Here is a 12,216-nt window from a genome sequence, read left to right as displayed (position 1 = left end):
ATAGACATAACAGGCCTGACGACAGGCCAAGTACACCACAAAGTAGCAGCGTACGCGGACGACCTTCTTTTCGTGGTGACCAACCCTGAAATAACCCTTCCAAACATCCAGAAAGACCTTAGGATATTTGGCGACATATCTAACCTAAAAATTAACTATGGTAAATCTTACATTCTTAATATTAGCGTCCCCACCGCACGCGCGGACCCCCTACCAGTGGGCTGAACAACAAAATTAGGTACTTAGGGATATGGGTGACCAGGCAGAGTAGAGACCTATATAGGGACAACTTTGCCGATATACTGCACACATTCCAGAGAGATTTGAGGGAATGGTCCTACCCGCACATATCATGGCTCAGGAGTGTACAGGTCATAAAAATGAACTTTCTTCCACGCCTATTATACCTTCTCCAGGCCATTCCCATTGTAATACCAGGCCCCTTCTTTAACACGCTCAGAAAATAAATGATAAAATATGTATGGAACGGGAGGAGGCCTAGAGTGAAATTCTCCACAATGACACGACCTAAAGACAAAGGGGGATTAGCTCTCCCAGACTTTCACCAGTACTACGTGGCCACACACCTACAGAGAATCATGGAATGGTCTAAGGACAGAGTCCACAAACTATGGAAGAAGGTGGAAGAGGCAGAGGCAGGCAGACCGATCTCAGGACTCCCCTGGAGCCGAGATGCAGCCGAAAAGGGAGAAATGTCCGTATACACGAGACACACCCTGGCAGTGTGGAGGAAGGCCGCAAAAAAGGGGAACATGGCACCGTACCCCTCCCCCTCCTACCACTGACGCACAACGAGGACCTTCCCCCGGGACTGGACCCGAGAGCCCTCAGACACATCCTCCCAGACAAATCCCCACGCCTACACCACCTCCTCCATGGAGGGAAATGTAAAACACTAACAGACATGATGGGTGAGATGCCCCCGACCTTTATGCACCGCTTTTGATATGCCCAACTGACCAACTTTGTCCACTCCCTGCCGCAGGGACTGGCACTCACCAGAGACCGGACCACAATAGAAATGGTCAGCTCACACCCAGACCCGCTCCCACACGGAGTGTCCTTCCTATACTCCATACTTCAATCAGAAACCCCATCCAAGACACCCCTCTTCATGGGAAAATGGGAGGCTGCCCTAGGCAACAAGCTTAAGGCAGCAGAATGGGAAACCATCTGCTATCTTACACACCACTGTTCCACTCACAGCAAGACACAGGAAACGTCCTACAAGCTTCCTCCACCACGTAAACCCAGACCACTCCAGACTATGCTAGAGATGTGAACGAGAGGTAGGCACCATGAAACACATTTGGTGGGATGGTGTGCTGATACAGCCATATTGGAGGAGGATACACAAAATGCTAGAGAAATTTACGGATGCACCCCCCCCCCCCCAGAACCGGCAGCGATGCTCCTACACCACACAACAGTTCCCCGCTCTAGATACAAAAAATCCATGACTATTAGAATACTAAATGTGGCCAAACGAGTGCTCCCCCAATTCTGGAAACAAACAGTGACACCCCCCACTGTCGACCTGGTTTCGCCAAATGGAGGAACTCAGGACGATATAGGAACTGACCATGACGGCCAACACTACACCCACCACCTACATGAGCATTTGGACACACTGGATTCTAGAGACGGCAAAAAAGGAATTCCAATTGGAACTTAGGCCTGACTCCGACGGACACCACGACACAGACAGATAGAAGCAGAACACACACCCCTGACGACACGAGACGACTGACAGACGATCTGCACAGAACCATTCCCCTTTCTCCCCGCCCTGATATACCCCCCTCTCCCCATAAATAACCAGGGTATAACCACTGCCTCTACCAACCTTACCGCACTCACTGCGACAAGGGATGACACCACCCTGAATGAAAACATACGCAATATAGCACAAAATCTCAGACCGGTCAGGGATGACACCCCAAAGTCATATCACACGAACGACCGTGAGGACCCAGGACAAGCCTGGCAATGACACAACTGAAGTTGCAACCACACACCCAGTGACGTGATACCTCTAGCCCACATTACCGCCTTATCCCTTCCTAAACACAGGTACCGCTGATGGTAACAGTGGAGAAAACACAAACCTGATACGGACGATACCGCGCAACTCGAGCCACAGGGCTCTTTCGAAGGCCCGACGACAGAGACCTAAAGTGAGGCCTACGTACCCAGACTCATTCATAAAACGAACCCCTTCTGCACTGTACGACCTGACAAGATAACAGGGGAACACCGACACATAGACGGAACTCGAACACAATAGATGGAACACAACGAATACACCAAAGTTCCTACACAAATAAATGATGCAGAGAGCGGAGCACACTCTACAAACACCGACACCGGGTACAAGGCTACCTACCCTAGACTAAAAACGGTTGCCGCGCATATAGTTCACCCTGTTTATAAAATGTAAACTAACTAATATTGCCGGAAATGCATACCATCAGAAAATGGGGACCTGCGAGTCCACCCATGATGTGGGCCTGCGAGCCCGACCCGATATCTGTAAAACCATGCTATGGAGACCTGCGTGTCTCTCTAAACCCTGATACAAGCAAAACGAATGAATAAAAATTATATTCACAAAATTAAAGAGAGAGAGGCTGAACTCTTTTGGGTAAGAAACATAAGCAGAGGTAAACTAAAGCAAACAAGATGTAAAGGTAATAAAATGTACTTGAAACCTTGTCCACAGCCAAGAGGACAGGAAAAAAGACTAATGATACCAAGTAAGGAGAGTCTATTTGTAGTACTACCTATCCTAAACAGCCAAGGGGGAGGAGCTAACCCTATCGTAATGCTACCATGGATTAGCCAGGAATAAAAAAATATTTAAAATTACACACTTGTAATTTTTCATTTTTTCACACAAAGCATTTTCATGCTGAACAAAAAACATATAAACATAAAGAAAAGTGGCATTTCTCATTATGGCAATGATTCAAAATACTTTCTGCTTGCTTTGTTTCTGTCCTGACTCTGCCTCAGTTTTATGAATTATCTATCTATCTATCTATCTATCTATCCATCTATCTATCTATCCATCCATCTATCTATCTATGTCTGTCTGTCTGTCTGTGTATATCTATCTTTTTTAACCTTAATTCCAGGTTTGTCTTTCCCTTGAAATATTTAAAACACATATATATGCTATACTGCAGCTGGGACGTGACCAGCCCATATGAGCTAATGATAATATACAACTTGTCAAGTGTCTTACTTAAATCATAATCCCTAATCAATCATCACAAAAAACCAATTCTATGGGGTTAACTTGCAATATGACTACATTTTATTCATCTGTTTTGATTTTAGTGCACTGCATTGTCACACAAACAATAACTTTTCATGGGATTGAGACCTGCCACTAGGCCTCATTGTACAATTACAATGAATACTTTGTATATTATTTGGATGTACATTGCTCTTCTCCTTCATTGTGCTAATCACTATAAGTGAAACTGAAATAGTTAAATCATTGTTTATGGTTTTATCTGGCGCGTTGGACTTCAAATATTCCCACAAGTAAAGTTTTTCTGAAACACCTCACATAAGTTAATGTGGAAACGTTATTGTCCAACTTTTTTAATAGGCAGGATATCAGTCAAACATTGGCTGTTTGGTAATTGTTTCATGGAAAAAAAGAGAGACAGAAGTAGCTATATTGCATGCATTGATTTAATGGGAAGCTGTGTGTAACAGCACTAACTGACTTTACCATCTGGCCTGATCCACATATCTATCTGCCTTATAAAAACCACATGATGAGACGAGCATCTGAATAATTGAACTGTGTGCATGTTTTTAGTAGCTCATTACAGCCGATGTAACTGATCCATAATTCTTCATGGGGTATGAGAACCTGGGAGACATATTTAGAATTCTGTTCTTTTCTATATTTTAATACTGGTTATATTAACAGAAATGTGATGCTACAGGTAAAGGTGCACTGTATTTCATTGGGTATACATAGGATGTGATCAGCAGCATACAGCTGCACAAAAATCTCCCATAGCGTGTGTAAAAGCCAGTGTCAGCATCACATAGATAATCTTGTGTTTTACAGCATTATCATTATGGAACTTGGCACAAGTATATTCTACGTTTGGTCCCATTAAACTAAAGCACTTTAAAGCAATAATGTATTTATATAGTACATAGAAGTAGATGGCATCATATAACGCAAGTAACAAACTGAAAGTGTTCTAACATCAAATAATACGATAAGTAAATAAAAAGCAGAAAGCTAAGGGCCTACTACTTTATTGAAAGGATCAGGGTCACAGGGTGAAGAATAGGTTGCGAAATTATTGAGTTCCAGTTGGATTACACAATATCCGTTCATTGCTTAAAAGCACTATAATCTCCTCCTAAAGCCATGACCACCTGAACAGGCCTATTTGTCGTGCGTGATATTTCTGCACGCTTCAAAGTAAATACTTGTGTATGATGATCCATACGACTTAAACAAAATAGAACAATGTCTGTATTGCAAACTTGGGAAAAAAACAGGAAAAGGAGATCTATACCTTGGGACTTAATAGGATTTGTGGCAGGAAGGAGGGGGCGACCGAGTGGAGATTTACCACTGTTCCATGGACCTCCATGCTTTCGCCTGAAATTCTCATCAAGTTCTCTTTGTTTTTCTATCGTAAGCTGCAGTCTAATTCAAGCTTTTGTCTATGGACTCACTATGTTAACAATAAAATGTAAAGCCACAAAATATTGGAGGACTATAGCAGATGATGGGAAAGGAGAAAGTAAAACAATATCAGAATAAACATAATCTCACAGGAGAGTGATATGTATAAACTATCAAACTATCAGTTTCATAAATTCTCTTCAATATACGATCAATATATGATATGATTTAACTAAATACGTTTAGAAAAGTTGACATAACTACATCTTTTACAAAATAATGATAAAACAATGGGCTCATAGTGGGCTATAAATAAAAAGCAATTGTTAAGAAAAAAGCTGTTTAAGGAACCCTCAGCCTCCCATTAGTTTACATAATCTTTGTCTCATAGCTCTTTATGCATAACCTCAGTCTCTCTTTTTATGCCTTTTTATATTTATACTCACTCCAACGTAAAGTAAACTGAAGTGCTTTTTTGGAATACCTCTCTAATTCATCTCCACTATTATTTATATTATTTTTTCTCCTTCACTTCAGAGAGAACCAACTCAATACATTCCAGCTATCAGGGATCCTGGATACTCCTTCCCCATTTTTAAATATGTATTTAATTATTTGTATCTCTGTTCTTACTTGTTGTTAACTACTGTAGAACAAAATAATGAAGGTTGTTCAAAGAATCAACACGAAGAAAATCATGCAACCTACTTGGATAAAAAACATGTTTAATTTTCCCCATTGTCAGGACTTATCTTTTCGATCAGCTCCGTTCTGACACTTCCGGGTATGCGGAGCAGTCCCCGCTCCCTTCTCTGACGCGGCTCTCTCAAGCCTTATAGAGAAACTGCGCCAGTTTCCAAATTGCTTAGTGATTTGAGTTAGGTTACTTCGGCATTCATATTGCCGGCTAAGCTACTCTTCGTTAATACTTGTGTACCGACCTCTTGGACTGTTTAAACGGATTCCCTGCCTTCTCCTCTCCTTTGATCTCGGACTGAATATTGGACTTTTCTGCTCTCTCCAACCCCGAAGACCCGGACTGAAAGAAGTTTATCCTTTATCTTGGCTCAACCTAAACTACCTTTGGAAGATTACTCCCATCAAACTCTAAGTATACAATTAGTAATTCTCTGGTAATTGCTGTGCTAATGAACTTTAACCTGATTACTAATACACTCCTACTAAAACTCTGTTACCAATATCTCTGCTACAGTTGCTAGTGTTTTTTGCTTTTCACTAATCACCTGCAATATCTACGAATCCTTAAAGCTACAGTAACTGTCCTTTATAATAGGATTTCGTTCCTATCTTCAATCACGCACTGTTAAAATAAAAGGGAACTTTTCTAATCTGCAGTTGTGTTCCACATCAATTCTAATTGTAGCATAACACCCATCAATGAGCAGTGGGAGTCCATGACCCTGATGCCAGTTCACAGGTTGTCCTTTATTGCACCACTTTTGCTAGATACTAAACTCTGCATACTGGTAAAACCCCACAAGGCTTGCCAATTTACAGATGCTTTGACCAAGTTTGGCCCTATTTGGCACTTGTCAGAATTTTTTACTTGCCTATTTTTCCTGCTTCCAACACATGAAATTCAAGAACTGACTGTTCACTTGTTGCCTAATAAATCTCACCATTTGACAAGTGTCATTGTAACAATATAATCAATGTTATTCACTTTATATGTCATTGGTTTTAATGTAGCTGATCAGTGTATATAGGGCAGTATCATCTGTTGCAGTCTATTCACAGAATTCTCTAGACTGAAACGCCGTATATATTTTTTTATTTTATTTTAAGGAACAATTTTGTGGAAAATAAAACACTTTTTTGGTGGGTTTATCTTAAGCTGTCACAACACTATCATGTACACTGGCACTTGGTTGTTTATTGGTGAAAGTATCATTGACAATGGGTGAGCTACTTGTGAGTGTGGAAGAAGGGGCTGGTAATGTCCCAACACCAGTGGATGAAGCAATCCTAAAGGTAGAAAGGATGCCCACTAGCTGATGGAGAAAATACAGCCTTTCCTCTCCACCCTCACTTTTTCTAATTCATTTGGCTCAACATATAGTGATGTGTCTGCAGCTTTGGGGGAAGTATAATTCTCATCAACAGATTCATCACCACCAACACCAGACATTGGGGACAATTTTGTACTTTTGTGTTAGGTCTTCACTAAAGAGCAGATCTGATGACCCCTACAATATAGACTCTACTGTGTTCTCTTTTGTTAAATAACCAAATGGTATAGTGCTTGACCTAGCTGTGGTAGGAGCTGCAGGTCAAGAGGAAGCGGCAGCACAAGTTGTAGCAGCATGAAAAGGATAGGAAAAAACTCTTGCCACCTGGGTGTTGAATAGAATCCCAATATCTTGAGACTGAATACTACTAGTTTGAGATGTCTTTCTGGAGCTACTGCTCACAGAGACAGGAGACGTATTTGTAATATTGTTAAGTGAGCAAAGCAGGAAAGGGAATTGGATGTACTTGTCCATCTAGGGACAAATGACTTGGCTTGCAATGAGGTTTCAGAGGTAAAGGAAGTTTTGAGTGTTTTTGCCAATGATATACGTCAGGTTGCTTCCACACTGTCATTCACTGAAGTTCTGCCTGTGCATAACACTCAGAACGACAGGTGGATGCGTATTAGGGACTTTAACTTGTGGCTTGGTGAATGGTGTTGGGGACATAGCAATACCAGGGTACTCTTTATATAGAAAAGACAGAGAAGGCAAGAAAGGAGGAGGGGTGGCCCTGCATGTGAAGGATAGCATAAAATCTAGCCTAATAAAAGTTAACCGTTTGGGTTATGTTAGAATTTGGTAATCACACAGTAACTCATGTAGGTGTGATTTATAGGCCCCCAGGACAAATAGAAGCGTTAAATAATCTACTAGATGAGGAAATAGCTAAAATGACAATGAAGGGGGAAGTTATCATCATGGGTGATTTTAATCTTCCTGATGTGAATTGGAAAACCAAAATAGCTGCTTGTGCCAGGAGCCCACATATTCTAAACTCCATACTGGGATTGTCTCTAAAACAAGTCGTTGAGGAGCCAACTCATAAAGAGGCCATACTAGATTTAGTGTTAACAAATTGAGTACTGTAGGAAACACTAGGTGACAGTTTAGGATCCAGTGATTATCAGTAAGTGAGCATGCTCAAACTTCCTGCTCATATTCCTCATGCTCACCTAAGCCTCATTACTAATAGCCACGAAATGAAAACACAGCTGACCCTCTTAATCAGTGAGACAGTCACACCACTACCCTCGATTACGAGCCGATAGTATGGAACCAAAATAAACTTGGGTCGGACTATGGTCTGCCAGAGGCACAGAACTTAGAGGACAGCAAGGTTAGCAGCAGCAAAACTAACACCATGTTAACCCCGGTTATATCCCCAACCCTTCCCCCCTCCATCAGACCAACTACACAGGTACACATAGCAAATGCCCCATTTACTGCCGGACACACCCTACCCTGCCACCAAGCAGCAGATAACAACGATCAACTCAAGTCTGCATATGAGACCAGGTGTCAGGGTACCTACCTACTACCTACTCCCGAGGTTGATATTGTACCTATACAATGTATGTGTGTAGATGAACTTACACTGTGCATTCACACCACAAATGTCACAAAGGCAATACTGTACAGACGAACGCTCACATGGAGCACATGGAACAAATGTACCGCGTGTCTCACATATGCTATTGGCGAAAACGTGTAATGTAAGATCTCTGCAATGCCTCTCCCCTTTTCCTTTCTGAAACCCCCAGTTATGATATACGACAAAATTTAAAATGTCAAATTGAAAAAAAAGAGCTTAGTGGTGTACTAATTAAATCATTAACAGATTTATTTAACCAATCATTCTTAACAGGAGTAGTCCCAGAAGATTGGAAGTTAGCGAATGCTGTCCTCATTCACAAGAAAGGTAGTAGGGACGAGTCAGGCAAATATAGGCCAGCAAGCTTTATTTCAGTAGTGGGGAAAGTAATATAAACCATGTTACAGGATAGGATTGTTGAACATCTAAAATCACATGGATTTCAAGATCAGAGACAACATGGGTTTACTTCAGGGAGATCATGCCAAACTAATCTTATTGATTTTTTTGATTGGGTAACTTAAATAATAGATCAGGGTGGTGCAGTAGACATTGCTTACCTAGATTTCAGTAAGGCTTTTGACACTGTTGACATATAAGGCTTATCAATAAACTGCAATCTTTAAGTTTGATTTCCAATATTGTTGAAAGGGTAAGGTAGTGGCTGAGTGACAGGCAACAAAGGGTTGTAGTCAATGGAGTATATTCGAAGCATGGGCTTGTCACCAGTGGGGTACCTCTGGTCTTTTTGCTGATGATAATAGGATATGTAACATGGTTGATGTTCCAGGAGGGATAAGCCAAATGGCAAATGATTTAGGTAAACTAGAAAAATGGTCAGAGTTATGGCAACTGACATTTAATGTGGATAAGTGCAAGAATGCATCTTGGACGTAAAAACCCAAGGGCAGAGTACAGAGTATTTGATAGAGTCCTAACCTCAACATCTGAGGAAAGGGATTTAGGGATGATTATTTTGGATGACTTAAAGGTAGGCAGACAATGTAATAGAGCAGCAGGAAATGCTAGCAGAATGCTTGGTTGTATAGGGAGAGGTATTAGCAGTAGAAAGAAGGTGCTTATGCCATTGTACAGACCACTGGTGAGACCTCACTTGGAGTATTGTACGCAGTACTGGGGACCGTATCTCCAGAAGGATATTGATACCTTAGAGAGAGTTCCGAGAAGGGCTACTAAACTGGTTCATGGATTGCAGAATAAAACTTGCAAAGAAAGGTTAAAGGAACTTAACATATATAGCTTGGAGGAAAGACGAGACAGGGGGGAGATGCTAGAAACATTTAAATACATAAAGGGAATCAACACAGTAAAGGAGGAGACTATATTTAAATCAAGAAAAACTACTACAACAAGAGGACATAGTCTTAAATTAGAGGGACACAGGTTTAAAAATAACATCAGGAAGTATTACTTTACGGAGAGGGTAGTGGATGCATGGAAAAGCCTTCCAGCTTAAGTGGTAGAGGTTAACACAGTAAAAGAGTTTAACCCCTTAAGGACCAAACTTCTGGAATAAAAGGGAATCATGACGTGTCAGACACGTCATGTGTCCTTAAGGGGTTAAGCATGTGTGGGATAGGCATAAGGCTATCCTAACTATAATATAAGGCAATGGACTAATGAAGGTATTTAGAAAATTTGGCAGACTAGATGGGCTGAATGGTTCTTATCTGCCATCACATTCTATATAGTGGTGGTAATGGTACTGAAGATAGCTACTCAAAGTTTTTTGAAGTCTAATGTGGCAGTAGCTAGTTGAGGGTCTTTTTTCCTTTTTGATGAACAACACACTCCCCCAAAAACAAATTTTATTTTCTACAAGCACTTAACAAAAAACTAAATCAAAAACAAAAAAACCCTTAAAAACTTTAAATTGGGAGGGCGTGACCGACATCCGGCCTGAACGGACGCATGGAATAAGAGCTCCGCTCCATAACGAGCCAAAAAGCTCTCTATAACGCACAAAAACGCACAAAAAAAGAATTACTAATTGGAAGGTGTGTGAAGGGGACCGTACCTATCACGGAGATGTCTCCCTCAAAACAAACAAAGCTCACAGACCCATTCAGACAAACAAAGAAGGACCATCACAAAATGATCCAAGATGGCGCTGGGTCGGAGATTCCCACCCAGGCCTCAGAAAGCTCGACAGATCTAGACCAGGTCCCAGACCCTGAATTAGAGGGGCACATCACTAAATTATATATCAAGACTATGCTCCAGGACCTGAGATCAACAATCAGAGAGGACTTTACCACAATTATCTCTGGCATACACCAAGAAATTGCAGAGCTGGGCGATCGCACTGACCACCTGGAGCAGAAAACTGAGGAACTCTGCTCAGCCCATAACGCAGTGGCCGACAAACTTCAAGCACAGAAAGCTGACAATGCGAAACTGTGGCAGAAAATGGCGGAAATGGAGGACAGGTCACGAAGGAACAATGTGAGGTTCCGGGGGATAGCGGAATCTGTCCTGCCTGATAAACTCTATGACTACATCACTACCATGTGCGCAGTGCTGGCCCCTACAATCAGCGGCAATGCATGGGAGATTGATAGAGTGCACCGACTACCAAAGCCACCGCGCCTAGCTCCAGACATCCCACGCGATGTTATCGCCCGCTTTCACCATTATAAGTCTAAAGATACCCTCCTCCAAGCGGCGAGAGCGATGAACAACTTACCGGCACCGTATGAAGGTATAGCATTGTATGCTGATTTATCGGCCTTAACTATGGCCCGACGCAGACTTCTCTACAATTACTAAAACACTACGTAATCACAAGTTGGCTTATAGATGGGGATTCCCCACGAAGCTACTGGTATGGCGTAATGGCAAACTGCACGTGCTGGCTGATCCGGACCATGGACTTACCATCCTGAAGGAATGGGGCCTATGGGACCCCCAAGGCACGGCTAAACCTCCAGAGACCTCCCCACAGTGAATCCGTCCGGAATGGAAAATGGTGGGACAACCTCAACCATAGACCGACGCAAGGCACCAGTTCCTAAAGATTAACTAAGGGGGACTCGAGCATCACTCACACCACTAAGATGTTTCCCGACTATCCGTATCTTGACTTTTCAAGATAACCGGCGAATAGCTGTCTACAGGACTGGTATTATTTATACAACAGTTTGATGTTTGAATAATCTGTAATCGATTATATCCCATCCCATTTATTGATTGGGCGCCCCAACTCCTTCAGGTATAGTGTTGTGCAGGTAATGGTAGCGGTAATGGTAGCGGCGCTTAGTTGTTAGGTCCCAGTCTCACCCACTTCCCACTTACCTACGGCAATCACAGGGTGTGTGTAAAAATAACCCCATGGGACCGACGCCGACCATGAGACCATATAGACAAAGACCGCGCTTAATATGCTAGGGGCTACCCATGACCCCATCCCTTATTGCTATACCTCAGCAAAGTCCGGTTAATATAATATAATATAACAGAAAAAAAAAAAAAAAAAAAAGAAAACAAAAAATAAAAAACAAAAAGAAAACCACATAAATAATTACCCCGTACTTTAATAGTGAAAGCATGCCCACCACCACCCTCCAACAAACAGGGAGGTTAGAGATACTATCCCCTGAGAGACTGGTGCTGTGAATCTATAAAAGAGGAGGAGAAAAAAACAAACAAAAAAAAACAAAAAACTGATTGCAATATCACCCCGACACCACATCCCTACGCATGAGTGTGCTGAAACGTTAATTGTTAACATTACTAAGGCTCGGGAGCGAGTTAGCTCCACACGACCCCCCTACTAGGATGTTTTCTGGGAGTGCGCAAGAAAGCTACCCAGCACATCCACAGTTCTACTCTCAATGGAGAGAGTTATGTATATACTTTATTTGTACTGTTCATGTTTATGC

The sequence above is a fragment of the Pelobates fuscus genome, chromosome 3, assembly GCF_036172605.1.
Source record: "Pelobates fuscus isolate aPelFus1 chromosome 3, aPelFus1.pri, whole genome shotgun sequence".
NCBI lineage: Eukaryota > Metazoa > Chordata > Amphibia > Anura > Pelobatidae > Pelobates > Pelobates fuscus.
This window is presented reverse-complemented; position numbering follows the sequence as displayed.